Consider the following 21578-nt stretch of genomic DNA (forward strand, 5'->3'; position numbering starts at 1 on the left):
ACTCTCCTTGCATTTCCATGAGTTCTCCAACCTAGAGACTCTTGAAATCTCCTCCTACTGCATTTTTGTGGAGGCTTCATTACATAGGTATGGCTGATTAAATCATTGGTCTTTAGTGATTTATTCAACCTCTATTCCCTTTTCCCTCCTGCGGTCAGTGGGAGTGGGACTGAAACTTCTAACACTCCAATCACCTGGTTGGTTCCCCTGGCAACCAGCCCCCATCCTTAGGGGAGGTCCAAAAGTCCCATTATTAACGTAACAAGAGACACCTTTGTAGCTCTCATTACTTAAGAAATTCCAAGGGTTTTAGGAGCTCTGTGCCAGAAACAGGGATGAAGACCAAATATATATTTCTTACTATAAATCATGATATACACCCCTAACAATACTAAGTTATATATAATAACCCTTAATAACATCCTACAGAATTTGTTGAACACTTGCTATATGCCAGGCACTGGTGCTGATTACAAAAAGTTGACTTTGTCACTATTCCCTTAAAACGTAACGATTTACTCTGATCTTGATCCCTGCTGTTGAAGTCTAGCTGACATTTTGATAAATATTTATCTCTATTGATTCACTGTGTAGATAGTTATGTAGAGAGGCCTGAATATAGTGATTGTGAAGACCCTGCTTGCAGTTGGTATAAAATGTGAGGGATGCTTTTCTCTATGAACCTGTCCACTTCAGGTCAATTTGAATAGGACATTTATCTTCCAATTTATGATTAGGAAGAATCTGACATTGGTGAGTGGAGAGAAAGAAACAAGTGTTGGGGGATGGAATGCCATTTTTACCTACCCCGCCACCACCTTTGGAGCCAAATTCCTGTTCTCTGCTTAGCATTTTATCTTGTACTGTCCTTCTAACATTCACTGATGTTCCAGGTCTGTGAAGAGTCCAAACTCTCTTCTGTTTCCTGGCTGTTTTGTTTATGCTGTTTCCTTAGCTTCAACTTGCCCCCTCCTGGAATTTCAGTGAGCTCCTTACTCCTTAGCACTGTGTTTTTGAGGGGCCTTTCCTGGTCCTCCTACGATTCTCTGTCAATCCTCTCTTTGTTTTCTACATAGCGATTTTGTGGGGGGTTTTTTGCTGACTTTTATTTATTATTGGTCTATTCAGTGCTTACTTTTTCTTTTTGCTTTGTTTTTCCCATTAGAAAATAAGCAGTGAGAGGTCAGGGCTGGGTCTGGCATATTCACTATTTTATCTCCAACAGCCTGGTAGACAGTAAATATGAATTAAAAATTAAATATTATGTATTATAATATATTTAGTTCTTCCTTCATGTAGTTTTTGTCACAGAATCAGCATGAGTTTGTGTGTGTGTGTGTGTATTTACATGGAGAGAGAGATCTTTTAAGGAATTGAGGAATTGGCTCATGGAATTATGGAGGCTGGCAAGTTGAAAATCTGTAGGGTAGCTAGGAGGCTAGAGACCCAGGAAAGAGCTGATATTGCAGTTCAAGTCCAAAGGCTGTTTGCTGGCCAAATTCCTTCTTGCTTGGGGGAGATCAGTCTTTGTTCTGTTCAGGCCTTCAGCTGATTGGATGAGGCCCATCCATATTATGGAGGGCAATTTGCTTTGCTCCATCTATTGATTTAAATGTTAATCTAGTTCAAAAACACCCTCAGAGAAACATTCAGAATAATGTTGGATCGCAAATCTGGGCACCATGGATCAGCTAAGTTGACATAGAAAATTAAACATCACAGTTGATCTGAAATTTTAATGTTGACAGAATTGTCCTAGAGTCAGGACACATACTTGGTGGGGTGAGATTAGATGCTTGTCCTGTTTCTGCAGGATCTGTGACTTGGAGCAATTCCCAAATCTCTGAGATTCAGATTCTTTACATACAAAATGGGCAGATTGGTCTAAATCAGAAGTTGGCAAACTCTGGCCTGTGAGCCAAATCCAGCCACTACCTATTTGTGTGGTGGCACAACCTTAGAATGGTTTTTACAGATGAACATTTGAGATTGATTTGATTATAGGTGTTGAAATAATTTTCTAGGCCCAAGATGGAGCCACTCCTGCCCAGGGTACCATGTCAGCAAATGGAAACTCAGATAATTTTCATGTCCCTGTATATGTTCCACTTGACTAGAAAAGCAGTATATCCAGTGAGCTAATCCCCAAATGCCAAGCCAACTCTGGGCTTTATACCTATTTCCTTGTTTTTTCTTACCCCAAACAGTGTTGACTACGTGGCCTCAGCCAATCAGCTATTTTCTTTTTCTCTTCCTTGTGCTTTATTCTTTATCCTATAAAACCTTCCTGCCTTCTACACCATTTTGCAGTTCTCCGAATGGAGAATGTCCACTTAATGAAGTGTTAAATAAAGTTTATATGTATCACCTAAATTGTCTTCTATAATCATTTTTAACATAGAGGACTAACTTTGAACCTCAGTTAAGCTAAATGTTATCTCCCACCCAAAGAATTCCATTTATCTCATTTGTAGTCCTGTATTATAAAAAATTATGCTAAATAATTATGCTATATTTTGAATTTTGTTAATAAAAGCTTTGTGGAAATTTCTTTTATCTCTTCCTATATTAGTATCTATGTAATATCTTTGATTTTTTTCTTCTTGACTCAGAAAGCTTAAAATATTTACAATGTGGTCTTTGATAGAAAAGTTTGGTGATGCCTGATCCAAATGCCTTAAGTGTCCTTGAGTCATGACAGTCTGTGTTAAGTTCCCTTGGGAATGTAACACATTGTAGAGACTGTCCATCGCTACACTGACACTGCTAAGCAGTGTCATAGATTACATGAGTTTCGAGGGATTCTAGTAGGTAAAGTGACAGGGGAATGAGGACAGCCTGGGTGTGATGCTGCAGACAAATGTTCACCGTATGTCTGCCCCGATCCCATATCTTTGTGCCCTTTGAAAAATGAAGGCAAGTGGAGGAAGTGACGGCGATGTCCTCAGCCACTGCTCAGGACCCTCTTCATTTTGTTTCCAACCTGCCCTGGTTGTGCTCCTGTTTCTATTGGTGCTCAGTCTTGAAGTCACCTGCCATGTGCCTGCAACATCCCTGCGTTTGGACTTGGTGCTGGTCTTCTGTTTATTTCTTTGACTTTGATGCCACCTAACCTAACCTGACATGGCTTGGATACAGCCACTCTGTTTTTGTCTACCACCACGAATAATACTCCTTGCCCCGGTTGCAGCTCTTGTCTGGGCCTGCTCAGCATCCTCCAATATTCAGCCTGCGATGGCTTCTTTTTGGGTATGTGCCAGGGCATATGTAGCTACCAAATACTTTACAAAGAGGAAGCTGAAAGGAAGGCTGAGTGAGCGTCTCATTTGAATATATGTTTTTGTTAGGGCAAGCTGTTTGGTACTTACAGTGGAGAGAAGGGAAGTGCCAGGCACTGTGTCAAGTGCTCTATATAGAGCAGTTAAGTTTCTTTCACTCTTCTGAAATTAATGGTTGATTTTCATTTCTACAAAGCCATTTCACAGTTTAATACTAAACACCCATCGAGATGGTATTTGGAGTCAGTGAAAAGAGAATTTTTGCAAATGTCTTAGGCGATAAATTAGCTACAGAGTAAGATATCCATTTGCATTGTACTTCACTTTTCCATTGTAGGCTTTCACTAACTTGATCCCATTACAGTGTTGAATTAGGAAATAAGCCAGAGGCACAAATAGCTATGAAAAAATTTTGTTTTGCTGAGTGTTTCTGAATGTAGAGGCTTAACAAGAGTTTACAAAATTATGTGAAATTTCCCCCTTTTTTCCCCCACATTTCACTTACCTTGCTTTCTTTTTCATTTTTGTTTCATTTGGTTTTATTTTCAACCCTGTACAGATCAGACCGCCCAGCTCTGTTGTCAACTGGAATTTCCAGAAACCAATGATTCCAGATAGAGTTTTGTCTCTCTTGCCCTGAGGATGCTGCTGTGTCCTAGAGAACCCCACTTTTCATAATGAGACTCCCTACATGCCCACAACTCCCCCCAGCCTCCTCCCAGCCCTGGAACATGTTAGGAATAAAGGGAATAAAGCAGACAGCCAGAGAAAGTGGAGAAAGTGCAGACCTGGGCCTACACAAATTGGAAAACCTCCAAGGAAGGTGGGTGGCATTAGGAGATGATGGAAAAGGAGGAATCTGAAAGAGTCTCCTGGGGTTCAACAAAGCTCTACAAAAATTGGAACATGGACTAAGCTATGCACATTTGAGCTAATTATGGAAACAGAAATGTTTTGCTGGAAGAAAGACTTGAGGACTAGTTTGGTTTTCTGTTACTCAAGTAGATTTCAACCATGGCTGTTCCTTTCAATTGTAATTCATTTGTTCTTTGAGTGCTGATACTCACTTAGATTTTAAATTCTTGTGTGTATTTAGAAAATCCCTACACTAAACATGTTACCTGTAATTAACTTAAATCTAGATTAGAGTAATTCAAGATTCTGAAAGGGATTGCAGTGTTTACTTCACATATGTTTTAACTCTTTCTATGTGAATTGATTCTAAATTGCTTTTAAGTGACAGTGACTTCTTGAACTGTCTCTTGTTTTCTGGAAGACACTTGGTTTCTTGCCTTCAATTCCTATTGATTTGCCCCAAATTTAACTCCTGGTCCTCCCATTAAATGAGCTGTCACTCAACTACCTTACTTCTTTTGGTGACACTATTATTCTCTCAGTTACCTAGATTCAAAAACATAAGCTACTTTCGATTCCTTTCTTCTCTACATCTGCCATGTCTTTGTGTTTACAAATCTTGTTAATTTATCCTTTGTGCCCTGCCTGTGGTTTCCATTTCCACAGCGCATTTTTTTTTTTTGCGGTAGGCGGAGCACAGGCTCCAGATGCGCAGGCTCAGCGGCCATGGCTCACGGGCCTAGCCGCTCCAAGGCATGTGGGGTCCTCCGGGACCGGGGCACGAACCCACGTCCCCAGCATCGGCAGGCGGACTCTCAACCACTGCACCACCAAGGAAGCCCGATACCGCATTTTTGATCGACTGCTGCTCCACCATAACTGCACATGTTTTGATGTTGCTTTACTCTTCTCTCACATATTTTAGAAATTTATCCACACAGCTTTCTGATACAATAAGCAATATTTTCCTCATTTGACAGATGAATAAAATGAGAAACAAAGGATTTAATGGACTTGCCCAAATTCATACAGATGGTTAAGTATTAGAGCCAGGTCTAGTACCCAGTGCTAAAGGATAAACTGAAGCATATGAACAATTTAAGAGTTTATTTGAGCAAAAATCTATTCAAATCAGGCAGCATCCCATCTAGCAGATAGAAAGGAATTCTGAGGAGCTGTACAAAATGAAAGACTTTTATAGGCAGAAGGGAGTGGGAAAAAGAAACTTTGACTAGGCAAAAAGTGGGTTGGTTATTGTAAAGTTACTTTCCTTTAGGGAATGGCTGGGGGTCTATCAGGCAGATGACCTGACTAGTGCTGATCAGGTGACTCCTGAGTGTCTGGTTTAAGATTCCATTTCTGGGAGAGCTGAAACTATAATTAATCTCAGTTTGGTGATATGGGACTTAGCATAGACGACACTATTTTCAGCCTGTGTCCTTTTTTAATTTTGCGGTACGCGGGCCTCTCACTGTTGTGGCCTCTCCCGTTGCGGAGCACAGGCTCCGGACGTGCAGGCTCAGCGGCCATGGCTCACAGGCCCAGCCGCTCCGCGGCATGTGGGATCTTCCCGGACTGGGGCACGAACCCGTGTCCCCTGCATCGGCAGGCGGACCCTCAACCACTGCGCCACCAGGGAAGCCCAGCCTGTGTCTTTTAATACCAGTTCTTGTGAAAGTGGACTACTGGTTGCCCTGTTGTAGTAGTTTCTTCTCTTCAATCAGCCATGCATACCCTTCACACTCTGCACTGTTCATAGCCAGGAGCTACGTACAAAGATTCTTATAACCTAAAGGGAAAAGTCAAAGTTCCTTAGTTGGCATTAAATATCCTCTTCATCTTTCTAATCTACTTATTTGATCTTCTCTTACTCTTTTCAGTTACTTGAAAACTGCTCCAGCCAGACCAGTCTAATAATCCTTTTTTCTTAAGCACCCTCTGCATACTTCTCCTGTAAGCTCTTGATCATTTGTTTCCCTCTGCCTGAAATGCCTCTCTTCCTCATGTTCAATACCATATTTTTCAGGCAGCCTTCCCTGTCTGCTCATTTGGATCATATGCTGCTTTGTAACATGTATGGCAGAGACTACCTAGCTCTCTCTAATTTGTTTCTTCTTGGAATCCTACAAAGACTACATTTCTTAGCCTCTGATGGTTGTGTTAGGAGACTGTGTTCTGGCCAATGCTGTGTAGGTAGAATTGACATATGCCACTTCTAGCATTGACCATAAAATGCCACTCTCTTTTCCTTATGTGGTTACCTAGGGAGACGTGTGTTCCAGTAGTGTGTAACATGAAAGCAGATCAGATCTCTGAGCCACGCCTTGGAAGAGAGCCATGAATTTGCATGAATAAGATATGAAATTTTATTGTAAGTCACTGAGATTTTGGGGTTGTTTGTTATAGCAGCTAGTGAGCATTGCCCTGGCTAGTTCATCATGCCTGTTTTGATTGACACACACACACACAACACACACACACACACACACACACACACATATATATATATATCTTAATATTCCCATCCAGATTTTAGAGTTGAGGGTAGGGCCACTTACTTCTTCCCTTTTCTCCACTCTTCCTTCCTTTCCTCCTTATCTTTCCTTCCCTCCCTACTTTTCCTCATTCCCCATTTAATCTTAGTTGAGATTCCATCAGGGGATAGATTCTGGTGATTACAGAGATTTAATAAAATCTTATCCATGTTTTCAGGAAAGTAACTGTTTAGTAAGTAACTATATAGTCTACCAGTTGTGTACAATTTAAGCTTTTTATTTCTCCATAACATTTAACTCAATTGTTTAGGCATAACAGATGCTCAGGGACCAGTCATTGAATGTGTGTTGGGACTTCATGGGTTCTCAAGACTTCACTGGTCTTGAATGATGTAGAAATGATGAGTCAGGGCCAAAATTACTTTATGCTCAAACAGCCCCAAGTGGTCGTTGGTTGGGTAATATGGTTAAACTGCTACAGCCCTACATGCTGCAACATGGGGAAATGACAGAGCATCCTGATTTAGAAAGTGAACTTGGATGAGTATTGTATATTACTTGCATAGCAAAGGACCATTCTGGGGCTCCTGACTTTGTGCTCTGTGAACTCCTAATTCTCTGGCTCTCAGATGATATATATCATCCTCTTTTCATCAATTGCCGGTTGTATTCTTCCAAAGCACCACGTGATTCTGCGTTTGCCTATTATTTTAGTTTGCATACTTTTGCCCTGGCCTGATTTTTTTTATCATTATGATGTCAGCCTCCATTTTTATGCTGATGATACGCTTATATCTGTCTTTGATTTCTGACATCTTTTCTCTTTCTCTGTCTGGCAGGCATTAAATCATTAATGTTTCAATATCACATACAGCTGAAACTTTGTAAAACAGAATTTCTAGTGATGAGCTCCTTAAAATCAGAGATAATACAGTTCTCTCTCTTTATTTGGCCTTTGCTGACCTCCAATTCACTTCAAACAGGTATCCAGGGGGTTATCTTTGATTGATAATTGTTTTTCCTGATCTCATATGAATGGAAACCTGTTTTTTATCATGGAAACCTTGCTAAAATGTAGGTGTTTCTCTCCATTACTGATGCAGGAAGCTTTTCAGTCATGACTTATATCTTTCAGATTAAATTGCTGGGAAACATGGCCCTTCCTGAAGGCTGGCTATCTCCACAGCAAAAATAGTCCTGACTTTTCAACTTCATTTTTTAACACTCACAATACATCATTGCACTACTTGCTTGCTAATTAGCAGCTGCTTCCCTGGTCTTGCTTTTTCACTATGGGGATTTTTGCACAACTTTCTTTCAAGTCAAGCTTCCATCTTACCTTACCAAGCATCCTAACTGCTAAAAACAGTTTATCTTTCACTGGGGAGTCACTGCTTAAAATCCCAGAAGAATATCAGAGTGGCTCTTATTGCACAATTTAGGAGATTGCATCCAAAAAAAAAAAAAGGAAATAGAAAAGAAGTTAACCATTATGAAACTCATATATACTAGGTAAGAACCATAATGTTGTCCTTCAGTTATCTTATTTAATTCTTATTACAACTGCATGAGCTAAAATCAGATGAGAAAAGTTAAGAAGTTAAGAGACTAAATAACTTGCTTTAGTCCACATAGTGGACTATATCCAAAGCAGCAGATCTGGATATAGACACAGGAATGTCTGACTCTGAAACTCTGGCTTTGGTCACTATAAGAGAATTCCAGTGGGAATACTAACACCAATTCTAATACTAATACAAATATTCATTGAAATATTGGAAGGAACATCGAAAACAATGTAAACAAGTAAAATGTAAATAAGTAAGCAAGTAAAATGCAGACGTAACTTATGATGTGTTATCACAGATTTGGAATGCTATAATATCTTATCTACCCTGAGTATAAGATTTGTATAAATATAAGCATATTTTTACAGTATTTATTGTTGTACAGAGCATAATGCAGCATTTCGTGGGCTTGGCTGTAATCAACCTTTGAGGCTATGCTAATCCTGTGATTGGTGGTGGGTCGTCAAGAGTCTGAATGCTTTGCTGTAAAGGGAAAGAGAGAGAGAGAAAGAAAGAGAGACATTGCTTGTTTTGCCTTCCTGCCCTACTAGTCCTTTGGGGCCAGGGAGAATAGGAGAGTGGAAATGTTTTAAGAGAACAACACATGAAAACACACAACCCCCACTGATGGTGGGTTTAAAAGTATCACAGTCCTGCCTGGGACGTAGCACTTTGTTATGAGCGTGGCTCCTCTTTTATGGATATTTGCATCCTTTTTCTATTCAAGATCATAAATATAGCTTATTAATAACTTTCTTTTAATATTACTTATCATTTTAACATATTTCTTGTGTCAAAATACATATCACTTCCCTTCCTAATATCTACCCCCCCAGCCCCCCCACCAATTGCCAGTTGGGAGCCCTTGGTAATTTAAAGTCATTGTGTTTATGCCTTTCTTCTATATTATAGATATATAACATAAAATATGATATATATAAGGTAATTACACTCACACATAGAGTATTAAATAAAAGAATCACCTTTACTCCTATAAATGAAAACACTTTACTAGAATACAAAAGTTTCTCAGTTATAGAGTTTGAGTGCCTGTAACATGTACATTGCATCTTAACTCTAAGTACTGATGCTTTTTTTTCAACTACTGGCATTTAAAAACTATATTATATACTTTTCTGCCTTGGCAAACAGAGAATAATCCAAACTTTTCTTGATGCTTCAGGTCCACCATTATCACTTATTTTCCTGTACTTTAGATATAGATTTTTGGCTGCATCTGCTGTAACATGTTCTCTTAAATAACTTCTGGCTTAATTTCTTTTCATTGATCTCTTTTCCATAAAAGTAGAATTTAGAATGAGCAGATGCATGGGCATTTTAAGAGGACTTTTAAAGACAACCAACGTAACTATGGACTCAAAGGGTGAAGTAGTCTTCTAAGTTGTCTTCTTGTACTTAATTCTATTATGTTCTTATCTTTATTAGTATCCATTGTATTTGGACAGCCTTTACAACCTCCTCTAATTTCAGTGTTATTATTTTCACAGTATTGTGTTACTCACCTTATTTCCCTCTTTTACTTTTCCCTTGGCTAATTTTTCTTCTCTTTGTATTATTTAAGTACATTTTTGTTCTACCTCTTTTATCCTATTCTCTTTCTTTCTCTGTGTTTATATTCATAAATCTAGTTGATAGAAAATTCTTCCTAAAATTGGTCCTCAGGACTTCTCTCTTGAGCCCATGTTGTCTTTTTTATCTTTGTACTTTTGAGTATGCACATTTTGGATACAGAATTTCCTCTGGAGTCTTAATATCATTGTCTTATGCAGTGTAATCTTGTTCTTCATTTTTGGATGAACTGCTAACCTACTGTAATTTCTTTCAGAGCACAGTTTGCCTACAGGATCCACAGCCAACTTCAAGCATGGGAGTCAAAGGGTCTTTCTGGTCTTCCCATTATCTCATTATCTTTACAGAACAGAGAGGAATTTTTCTTGGTCCAAGAGTCTGAGATGAGTATTCTGTTTTATTACCTCCAATCCTTTTACTCTTTCTCCAGTTTCAGTTTGGCTAGAACCCTCTTTCCTAATTGATATGAATTGATACAGGCTTTGTTTGTGGCTATCTGAGCATGTGGTCTTAGAAATTTCTGTTATAGGAGTTTATGAAACAGCCATTTTTCAGAGGCAAAGACAAAGGTGTATCCAAAATACAGACCATTTGCTATTAGGGGAGATTTGCAGCTTAATTCTTAGAATGCTGTGGTCCACTGGGGAGTAGTTAATTTAACCACTGCTGGAGGCATATAATCTCACACTACAGCTTATATATTACATCTCGTAGAATCAGGAGTAGACTCTGAAGCTTTCAACAACTCCGTTGTGTCACTTGTTTTGATGCTCAAAAACATTTTTGAGGCTGTGATATCTTTTGTGTTGTATAATCTACTCACACTCCCCCTGTGATTTCCCTTGAGTAAACCTTTCTGTGACTTTGTTCCCAGAAATGCTGAGCCACAAAGTGTACCTTTTTTGTAGAGTAATTGATCACAATAGTCACTGCCAGCCCTTCTGAGAGCCTGGAGAGAAATCTGTCTCTTACCTTGATTTTTCATACTGATATTTGCAAAAGAAGCAAGTAGAGTTTCCCATCCCATTTTTGAACTGCAAAAAGAAGAGCCAGATGACAGAATGGACCATCAAACCCTGGTATCATTCCCTTTCATTCTTGTTCTTTACTAAATGTTTCTGTGCCCAGAGATTGAAGGGCTTTGAGACAGATTAATGCAGGAAGAAGCTCACCATGCTCCCTGGAGACTCTCATTGTTTCCTGGTGTTCTCTATGGCTGTGGGAAGCATCTTCTTTTAGATTCACCCATGATGATGGAGTCTCACATTTGAAAGGTAGCAGTGCTGTGTCTGTCTCCACCATCTGGCTTTCTCTGGAGTAACACGTATTGTTAGTGTTGAGATGACCTATTTCAACCTTCATTTTTATTTTCTGCCTCCTTTTATTGTCAAGTAATTAAAAGTGTTTGTGTATGTGTTGGGGGCTGGGGGGCAGGGTAGGGTGTGGGGGAGGATGGGAGCAGAAGGGAGTTAAGACACCAAAGACACATAGCTGGCTTTGAATTTAGGACTCAGAATGTTTTGGGTAAAAAGTTCTTTTTTTGCCAAAGCAAATATTTGATTGTTTCCAGTTCTTGTAAAATACCCTATTTTATTCTTGTTTAAGCATCTAGTAAATTTTTGGCAGCTCTGTTCAGCAAAAGAACATGAATACAATCAGCATGGCTTACAGTTATAGCTGTTGCTTGGAAGATCAGATAAGGTATGAAAGAAGTTAACTGTAGCATGCTTCTAATTTATCAGTAATATTTAATCAAATTAAATATTTGATTAACAATTTAACCATGTTGAAGATATTTTGATGTCACAAGAGTGACTGTGGCCTATAGTATAGGTGATGTCTTGTATGTGCCAATCAGCTCCTTATGTTATTGGTCAGTCAGAGAATGGGTTTTCATTGGTTATGTAGCTTTATGGAACTGAAACCATTCCTCTGAGATATGAAGGCATGATAAAGAGAACATTCTTATGAAGTACTGGGCCTAATCTTTTGGTTTGTCCGTTAATGATATTTTCAAAACTTTAGATTTGTAAGGCCAGTCAGTGAAGCTGATTATTTCCTTTAATTTCCTTTGTAGATAGTTTGACTAAGTTGCCATGGGTAAGCAGTGGTTCTTTTTTGATTTATATACTAAGACGTATCCTTTTACGGTCTAAGTTTTCATCTTTTTACCAATAGAAACACAGATATCCTCACTTTTAAAATTAAAAATGAAAGTGTAATTCCTTATTAAATGATACAAACATGATAACCTCAATCAGTAATTAAAATCCTTCAAATTTGGAAATTTTAGAACTGAAAAAGAACTTGTAGATCTTGCCCAAGTTCTTATTTTAAAGGTGAAAATAATATAACGCATATAGCACTAGATATTCTGCTGTCAGTGTTTTATGTATATTAACTCATTTATTTCTTTTAACTTGATAGAGTAGTTATTAATATCCCCATTTTACAGTTAGAAACTTAGACCTGGAGAGAGTTATATATCTTCCATGATCAAAGAACTAGAGGGCAGCAGAACCTGAATGCAAACTCAGACAGTCTGGCCCTGGAGGTTCACGTTCTTAACTAGCACTGTTCTCTGCTGCCTTGGAGGAAATCAGAACACAGGGAAATGAAAGGACTTGCCAAGGTCACACAACTAGTCAGTGGTGGCAATTGCATCATATATTAAAAATATATAAAGAGCAAATGTAAACAAATAAACACACAGGTTCATACTGGTTCTTTTTCTCTTAGGTAAAATTCTTAACATATTTGATCTTACGCTAACACTAATCTTGTGCACACACTTCATTGGAAAATATCCTTATATATAAACCAGATTCTTCAAGCTTCCATTACAAATCTTTCAGATTTCTGCTGTCAGTAAAAACTCTCACCAGGTTGCTCTGCCAGTCTTTCTGGCTTTTGCTAGCAACACTCTTACTTCTGTTTTGTAAAGGGCGGGATGGGAAGAATGAAGAGGTCAAATTAATGTGGGCTTTTTGAAGTCAGAAGGGGGCTTCCTTTTACTGGATTTCTTAGATCAGAGAGAAAGTGGTCCCATTCTTAACAGGAGCTGCCCTTGACATGACCTATAAGCAAATTACATAAAATGACCTCTTTAATAACCAGTTATTTTGCAACTTGTGTTACAAACTATTTTTTTCAGAGATCTAGTATTCCTCTGGAACTGTTAGTTTAAAGAAGACCTTCACCTTTATTTGAATTATTAAATTAATACATGCTTAATTGTAAAAGAGTTGGAAAATATAAAACACAAAGGAAAAACTGTATTACTGTCTTTAACATTTTGGTCTATTTCCTCTACAGTGTTTTATTTGCATATTTTCAAACAGAATGAGAATCACAATATAGATACACTTGCATTTTCTACCTTAACATGGTATTGTGAAAAGTTCCATGTTATAAATATTCCTCAAAACTAACATTTTAAATTGCCACATAGTCATTCACCACTAGGTGGGCCATAATTGATATACTCATTTTCTATTTTTAGACATTTAGGTTGTTTTCAAATTTTGCTATTACAAAAAATGTTGAGACACCATTTACGTAAGTCTTGGTCTGAGTTTATTTAGACTAGATTTCTAAAAGGAAGAATACTGAGTCCAAAGTTATACAGATTTTCAGTCTTGAAATTTATTACCAAGGTTTCTCATGAAATGGTTTTACCAAGATACACTGCTACCAGAGAATGTGTATTTTACTACACTGTGATCAATATTCACCACTATCATTAAAAGATATATAAACCACTCAATAGTTTGATAAACTCAAATGTGCTTTAATCTGAATTTCTTTAATGGGTTATGAAATTAATTCTTTTTTATCTGAGAGATTTTAGTTCAGCCCCTTTGTTAATTTTTCTCGGGTCTCAAGTGTTTTTTTTTTTAAACAGCTTATGTATGAACAATATTCACACTTTGACAGTCACATTCTACTTCAATTTGCACTCTTTCAAAATGCTCCTCTCGTATTTTCCATTCCTTGATTAGTGATAGAGACGTCACTTGAATCCTACTTCCACACATCTGCTTTCTTTTCTAAGATCTTGCCCTTTAGGAAGCGTGGCGTGGGGCGGGAGGGTGGGGGTTGGCATGGGAACATCCCCAGGACCATCTGACAGCATCCTGGGAATCCTGGATCAGTAGAATGATGGGCCAAGCAGGTGGGAGGTGGGAAATTGTTTAAATACTGTCATGCAGCTGCCAATAGTTCCAAGTTTGGTTTCCTTGTTCCCTCCTGGTTTTTGGTTTTGTTTTTTTTTTTTGCGGTACGCGGGTCTCTCACTGCTGTGGCCTCTCCCGTTGTGGAGCATAGGCTCCGGACGCGCAGGCTCAGCGGCCATGGCTCACGGGCCCAGCCGCTCCGCGGCATGTGGGATCCTCCCGGACCGGGGCACGAACCCGTGTCCCCTGCATCGGCAGGCGGACTCTCAACCACTGCGCCACCAGGGAAGCCCTCCTTGTTCCCTCCTTTTATTCCTTATGCTGCTATTAACCATCTTCTATGAAAAATGTACTTGATGTACAAAAGAAGTATTAGGACATAAAGTATATGACCTAGCAGGAGAGAAAAGATTATATACCTGTTATATGTGACTATATACTCTTGTATATATTCTTGTATACAAAGAATATAATATTGTATACAATATCTTGAATGTATAATACCTTGAATATATACATTTTGAATACGTATTCTTGTATAGTATATTTGTATGTATCTATACAATGGTATATATCTATTATACACATATATAACTATATAAAAATATAAAAACATATCTATCATAAATATATACTCATCAATCTCAATATATTAATATTTAATTATAATGATATTATATATTATATAACATGCATTATATATTATATTAATTATAAACAATGTGTAATGAAATTATAAAATTTTAATAAATTTAACAATGTATTAATACACAATAATAATTATAAGTATACACATATAAAATATACCTGTAAATACATATATAGTATATATAATATAATATGTATTTAATAATCTCCACATTCCTGCATATGTTGTTGTACATATGCATGCATGCATACACACACACACACACACACACACACACAGATGACAGGCCATGACATATATTATGTTCCAAAGGAATGGGGCACACAAGTGCCACATTATTGAAGAGACAGAACAGTGAGGACAGTGGAGGCTGGACAGGCTTGACCAAGAATGTAGGGCTTAAACCTGACATTGAGGGATGAGATGTTCTCAGTAGTGAAAAGAGTCCAGGAGGACGAGAAGTTCAGCCAAGTTGTATCTGAGTAGTATATATATATTTTTTCTATGCAAAAATCTCCTCCCAAAGGGTCATGTGGAGGAATGAACACAGCATGTACTAGAGAGAATAATAGGCTCTTTTGGCATAGAGTGTTAGTTTAGGTGAATAGTGGCACAATTTTGGGGATAGTGGGTTGTATCTTGAAGTGTTGTAAGTTTTGACCTTTGGCAGTAGGGAGCCATTGGAGGTTTGATCCAAGGTTTATGGGCATTTGACCAGAGCCCATTTCACCATGGGATGGTATGCGTCTACTGTAAATGATTGGGCTTCTAATTTGATCACCAGTTCTCTAACTTATGCATAACACTGGTAAAATTTGTGAAGGACTAGCAGTATTCTCTCATCTGACTGTGGCACAGACCAGCCTCTCTAGACTTCTGTGTGCCCACCGATCTTTGTTAGTATTAGAATAGTTATAAAACTGTAGTTCTATAGTATTAGTGTAGCTACAGAACATGCTACTATTTATATGCTTTTATACTAAACTCTGTATGTTTGTCTGAGCTTCTTTCAGGTGGGAACTGAATCACACTTACATTTTTATCTTCCACGTTTAGTAAAGTCTATACCTTAAAAAGTGTGTGCTAAATGAAAGAGCAAATGCACCAATTTTGTAATTTCTAAAAGAGAACTGATCATTTATATTACAAGGGATTAAAATCATGGAAATGATTCAAAATGCTTTAGAACATAGAGACCAAGTCTCCATGACCATGGCAAAACAAAAGTTTAAGATGTTTTTTCAGATAATTTAAGCAAAATATCTGTTTCCATCTGAACCACTGCAATTTCCCACTTTGCCTGGTTGAGAAAACTCATTTTAAAGAGAGACAATGCTCATTAGGGACAATATTAAAAAAAGAAAATTAGGGAAGGTCATGGGACATTTTGTTTTACTTTACAAAACAGTTTGTAATTTGAGGGCAAATCTCTTGGATCTATGGATAGTCTTGAAACTGTCTCTAGCATAACTATTTTAATACTTATGTTTATGTAATAAGTATTTTAATACTTATGTCTATGTATTTTCTGTAATACCCAGAAAATAATATTCATCAGAGTTATTGGCCAATGGATTTTACTCTGTGATAATATAACAATTCCATTTCATTTGATTCGGCGTAATTTATAGAGTTCCTCTAATGTACTATGTGTGTTTATTACAAGGCCAAGTTCCTACCCTGTCCATTTAGTAGTTTGGGTAAAATGCAGCATGAACATTTACTGTGTCATTTCACATCCCCTCCCTTTATTTTCAGGTAACATGTGATTTTAAATTTTGCCAGAAGTGTATCAAGTATTGTTTTCAGATTTTTTAAACTCAAGAGCCTTCATTTAGATGATTTATTTGCTTACCTGTGCTTTGTTTGATTGTGGTTCCTAAATATTAAGAACTTGAATGGATTTTCAGGAATTTGTTTTGGGATTTATTCCTCAAGCCCCTGACAATTAATTACCCTTGGTGTATTTCCTCCTCTCTTCCTTAAATTTAGATGAAATCTCCCCTTAGTGTTGGTTTATTTTGTATTCAGTCACCTGATAGAGAAAACACTCAGTGTTTTTCAAGTTAAGTGTTCTATCTTTTTCATTGGTATGATGCTTTGATTGCACTGCTTAAATTGAGGGTTGAAATTCTGTTAAGAAATTGTAAATTATTCCAGTTCAACAGGAAGGAGGATGGTTTTTCAACTACACATATGAGGCTACAGTTGAGAGACCATGGGAAACATTTGAGGCATTAAGAATTAGACAACTGTAATGTTTTATCACTTCTGATATTTCATTTGGTATTTACAAGATATACCCAAAGGGACTCTCATCTGTTTTGCCATATGGAAAGTTTATAAATGTTAGAGTACAGAGCAAGAACAAAATGGGAACAAGAAAGAATTTTAAGGTGGTTTAGGTACTCAAGAGCAGCGGCCTTTTGTTGAGAGAAACAGCTGTTGCTTTAGCGGAAGGTAAGCACAAATTATTTTCCTCCTTGTTCCTTTGGGGTCTGGTAAAATATCAGAGAATAAACATCCCCACCATCTATTTTATTTTCTGTCATTTTCTAAAGGTGACTTTATTCCATGAGAAAGAGCTAACTGATGGAATCAGTCATGTCAAATCATTTAAGTGGAGAATTTTTATTTATTTCTTAGTTAAAATAAAGGAAGAAGAAAGTCAGGTATTTAAAGCCAATTTCCGAATTACATTTCCTGTCTGTACATTGAAGCTGGCATCATCTAGAAAAATATTTTAAAAGAAAATAAATTGAAGGTGGGACTAAATTTCTGAACATAAAACAAAAAAATTATCTAAAAACTAAGAAAACTGAGTATCCAATACAAGTCTATCCAAAAAGAAACAAAATATCAGTTTAAATGCGGGAAAAATGTTTCATTTACAATTTAGAGGTGTTGAGATCAAATCAATAAACAGAAACACTAATACATGTTTCATAAAAAGGACAAATGTCAAAACATGATATAATATGTTTCACAGGAAAATACTTGCCTCTATTAAGAGATGTGACTTCCAAAGCTTCTGGGAATTTGTAAAAATTCGAAGTCATATAAAGTGTTGACGATTGCTGAAGTAAAGTGAAAAATTCTACCTAGGATTTAGAAGGATTGGCTTTTTTTTTTCTATCAACAGCAATTCTAGTTTCTTTTAATAGTTTTGTTTTCAAACAATTCCACCAGTTTTCATGTATTTATAATTTCTTTCAGAGACTGACCTGAGACATTTTTCATTTCTGTTCTGTTGAATATTCATTCAACACATATATTTTTAAATTTTCTTTACTTAAAAAAAATTTTTTTTAGACATCTTTATTGGAGTATAATTACTTTACAATGTTGTGTTAGTTTCTGTTGTATAACAACATGAACGAGCTATACGTATACATGTGTCCCCATATCCCCTCCCTCTTGCATCTCCCTCCCATCCTCCCTATCCCATCCCTCTAGGTGGTCACAAAGCACCAAGCTGATCTCCCTGCCCTGTGCTATGCTGCTTCTTCCCACTAGCTAACTATTTTACATTTGGTAGTGTATATATGTCAACCACTCTCTCACTTCATCCCAGCTTACCCTTTCCCCTCCCCGTGTCCTCAAGTCCATTCTCTATGTCTGCGTCTTTATTCCTGTCCTGCCCCTAGGTTCTTCAGAACCATTATTTTTTTAGATTCCATATATATGTGGAGTTAAGTGTTTTTCCACTACAGGATCTTCCTGTTATCTTTATGTGAATAACACCCCCCACCCCTCCAACACACACATGCATGTGCACGTTTCTGCAATTGACTTGGAGTCAGATCAAATTTTTATTGTTATTCTTTTGGCTATGGCTCTATTGCTTAGTATATTATTTCAGCATATCTATATGTTAATAGATAATGCAACCGACTGCCTTTGATATTTTGTACAAATTAATACAGTATTATCTTTTCTCAGTACATGCTGGTAGAATGTTCAGAAGGTAATTGGTATATGAGAGACTGTCTTTAAGACCCTATCTACCATCTAAGTCTTGTCAGCGTTTTTCTTTACTCATGTCGGGGGGAAATCCCTCAGAAGAGGCACAGCAAACATAAAAGTTTTTATTACAAAGCTGCCAGCATTTGACCTTAAGAGCAGGTCCAATTGACAAAGGAGCTGCAGGATATGAAACATTCTCATTACGATGTCATGGCAACATTACTGAAATTATTAACTATCCAAGTGGTATGATGGATGTTATAAGGTGGCAATGTCCTTGGCAGAACATATTGCTTAATTATCCTCTTTTAGTACCAGCACACACTCACGTTCCTATGATCAAGTACTATTACAAACAAATATGAAACGAATTCATAAGGAGAGAATATTTAAAGATCTTACCCAATAAAAGAGCAGATTAAATGTCAGATCTTCATTAAAGGTTCTTTAATCAAAATTCTTTTTGTGGTTTTATGACAAATTCTTCCATTTTGACACTTGAACCAAACACCCCTACATCTGAAAGAAACTGTTCTGTCACTTGAGCTAAAGGGTAATTTAATGATTTTTAAAAGTGGAATTTACGGTCTGGCAGGTAGGACTCATGAGTAGAATCTGGAAAGCCTTTAATTTTAGTGCTGGAATTAACGTCTCCTATCTCTGATCTTTTATACAGCTATGAATCCCTGTGTCTTAGTTTCCCCATATGTTAAAATCAGAATACAATAAAATAGTCTGAATACTTATAATGTTATATATAGTAACATTTGTCAAGTTCCATCAAGATTCTTAACAGTTTGTGGTTGACTTACGTAATTTGGAAAAAATACTGTGCATTTAAACAAGTTACTTAATGTAATTGTCTATTTTAATTAGCGACTCAGCTAGTTAATATTAGTTGAGTAATGTTTAAAATGGAATGGCCAGTGGGATATGATTTTATTCAGACTGCAACAAAACAGAATTCAGTAGAATTGTGTTTTTTAAACGAGAAGTATGTTACATAGTAAGGAAAGCCCCAACAACAGGGAGCTTCAAGAACACGCACCCTACGGAGCCTCCATGTAGTCTTGAGGTATCAGATCCAAATATAGCACAGCTTTACCAAAGAGTGAGCTCATTTAGTGGAAGAATGCTTTTGTGATACTGAAATTGGAAATAATTTATTATCTATTTGCCTTTGTGCAGCTGGTTGTAGGAATGTAGAAATAAACCTGGGAAGTCAAGTAAGTTGGTTATCTGAAGCCAAACCTACGTGTCAGTCAGTTCCATACCTTGGGAAATGGTATGCTTTCAAAGCTAAAGTTAAGTATTTGACTTAACTGAAAAGTTTTGTGAGAGAGATTACAACATAAAAACCACTATATTGGGTTTAAATATGGGAGAAGTAGTCTTATTGAAAACTCTCTTTTGTCTATTAACTTGTATTGTTAAAAAATGATTAAAGAAGACAATTTAGGTGATTAATATAAACTTTATTTAATACCACATGAAGTGGAGAACTGCAAACTGGAGTGGGAGGTAAGAAGCTTTTATAGGATAAAGAATAAAGAACCAGGAAGAGAAAAATAGAAAATATCTGATTGGCTGGGGCCAGAGTCAACCTTGCTTGGGGTGAGAAGACCCAGAGTTGGCTTGGCATTTGGGGATTGGCTGACTGGATATACTTCATTTCTGGTCAAACAATGTTGCTATTAATTATGGCTTAGGACGAAACAATATTCAGGCAATTATTTTAGGCAAAGTAATCAAATTCTAAATCATCGAGGCTAATGATTTATTCTCAATTGAGTATGTTAATTAAATTTTAGTTTTTCTGAAACCAGGAATCCATATCTGATAAATATTTATTAAATAATATATTTTGATTAATGAAAACATCCCAGTCCTAGATTCTTGGTACACAGGTTTTGGTGCTTTTGAAGATCAAATGAAATCAAATAGATTGTTAATTTTGAAGAGATTATAAAATATAAAAATTTTATAAAACAATATTATATAAGGACCTAAAATAGAAAATACTGAGCAGCTAGAACCCATTTGAGTTTGCATTGTCATTAAATCAAAACATTTTTTTAATGGTATACTGCTCCCATAGATCAAATATGGCATCTGAGAAAGTCTCATATGCTTTCCTTGTGAACTAATTGTAGAAATATGGGCTGGCATATAATACATTTACAGAGGTTTCATCCCATTTGAACAGCTGTATTCAGGATGTGTTGATGAATCAATATTAGTTTTAGGGGAGTGTCCAGTTCTTTGATCATGTTCCATTCAATGTGTATTTTTTTAGTATACTTTGATTATTGAAGGTACTCAATTAGTATGTGTTCAATCAACAGTGGATGATTTATATAAAGTATAGAAGGTATGCTTATTAGATGATGAGAGTCAAAGAAGTAGATAATAGAATTCAGAATGCTATTTTCAGGTTGGAATAAGAGAGTGAGATGAACCAGGTAAAATTTTATAGGGATAGAAGCAAAGTTGTGACTATAGTTTAAAAAAAATAATGTAAATATCAGGTAGTAACTTGACAGCAGTTCCTTTGAATAAGACCCAGAAGATGGAGGCAGTTTGTGACTCAGCTGCTAAAATTGTTAACTTACAGGGTCCAAGACTTAATTGTATTTTAATCATTAGAAACTAGACCAGTGCCTAGGACATAAAGGACACTCATCAAAGGATTGCTGAGTGCAGCAGACTGAAGTTTCCGAAGGTGATCACAACAATATCTTCTATCCCACCTGCTCTTCTGTAGTGTGACCCCATCAAGAAATAAAGACCCACCCCCTTCTCCACCCACTTCAGTGTGGACAGGTGTGGTTACTGCTTTGACCAGTAAAATAAACATGGTCAAAATGACATTGTACCAGCTCTGGACATAGCCCTTAAATGCTCTCACAACTCTGCTTCTTGCTTCTTAGAGGTCAGCTGCCATGTTAGAAGTATGACTACCTTGGGACCATCAAGCAATGAAGAGTTCATGCCAAATGATA

Source organism: Phocoena phocoena, chromosome 21 (assembly GCF_963924675.1).
Source record: "Phocoena phocoena chromosome 21, mPhoPho1.1, whole genome shotgun sequence".
Taxonomy (NCBI): Eukaryota; Metazoa; Chordata; class Mammalia; order Artiodactyla; family Phocoenidae; genus Phocoena; species Phocoena phocoena.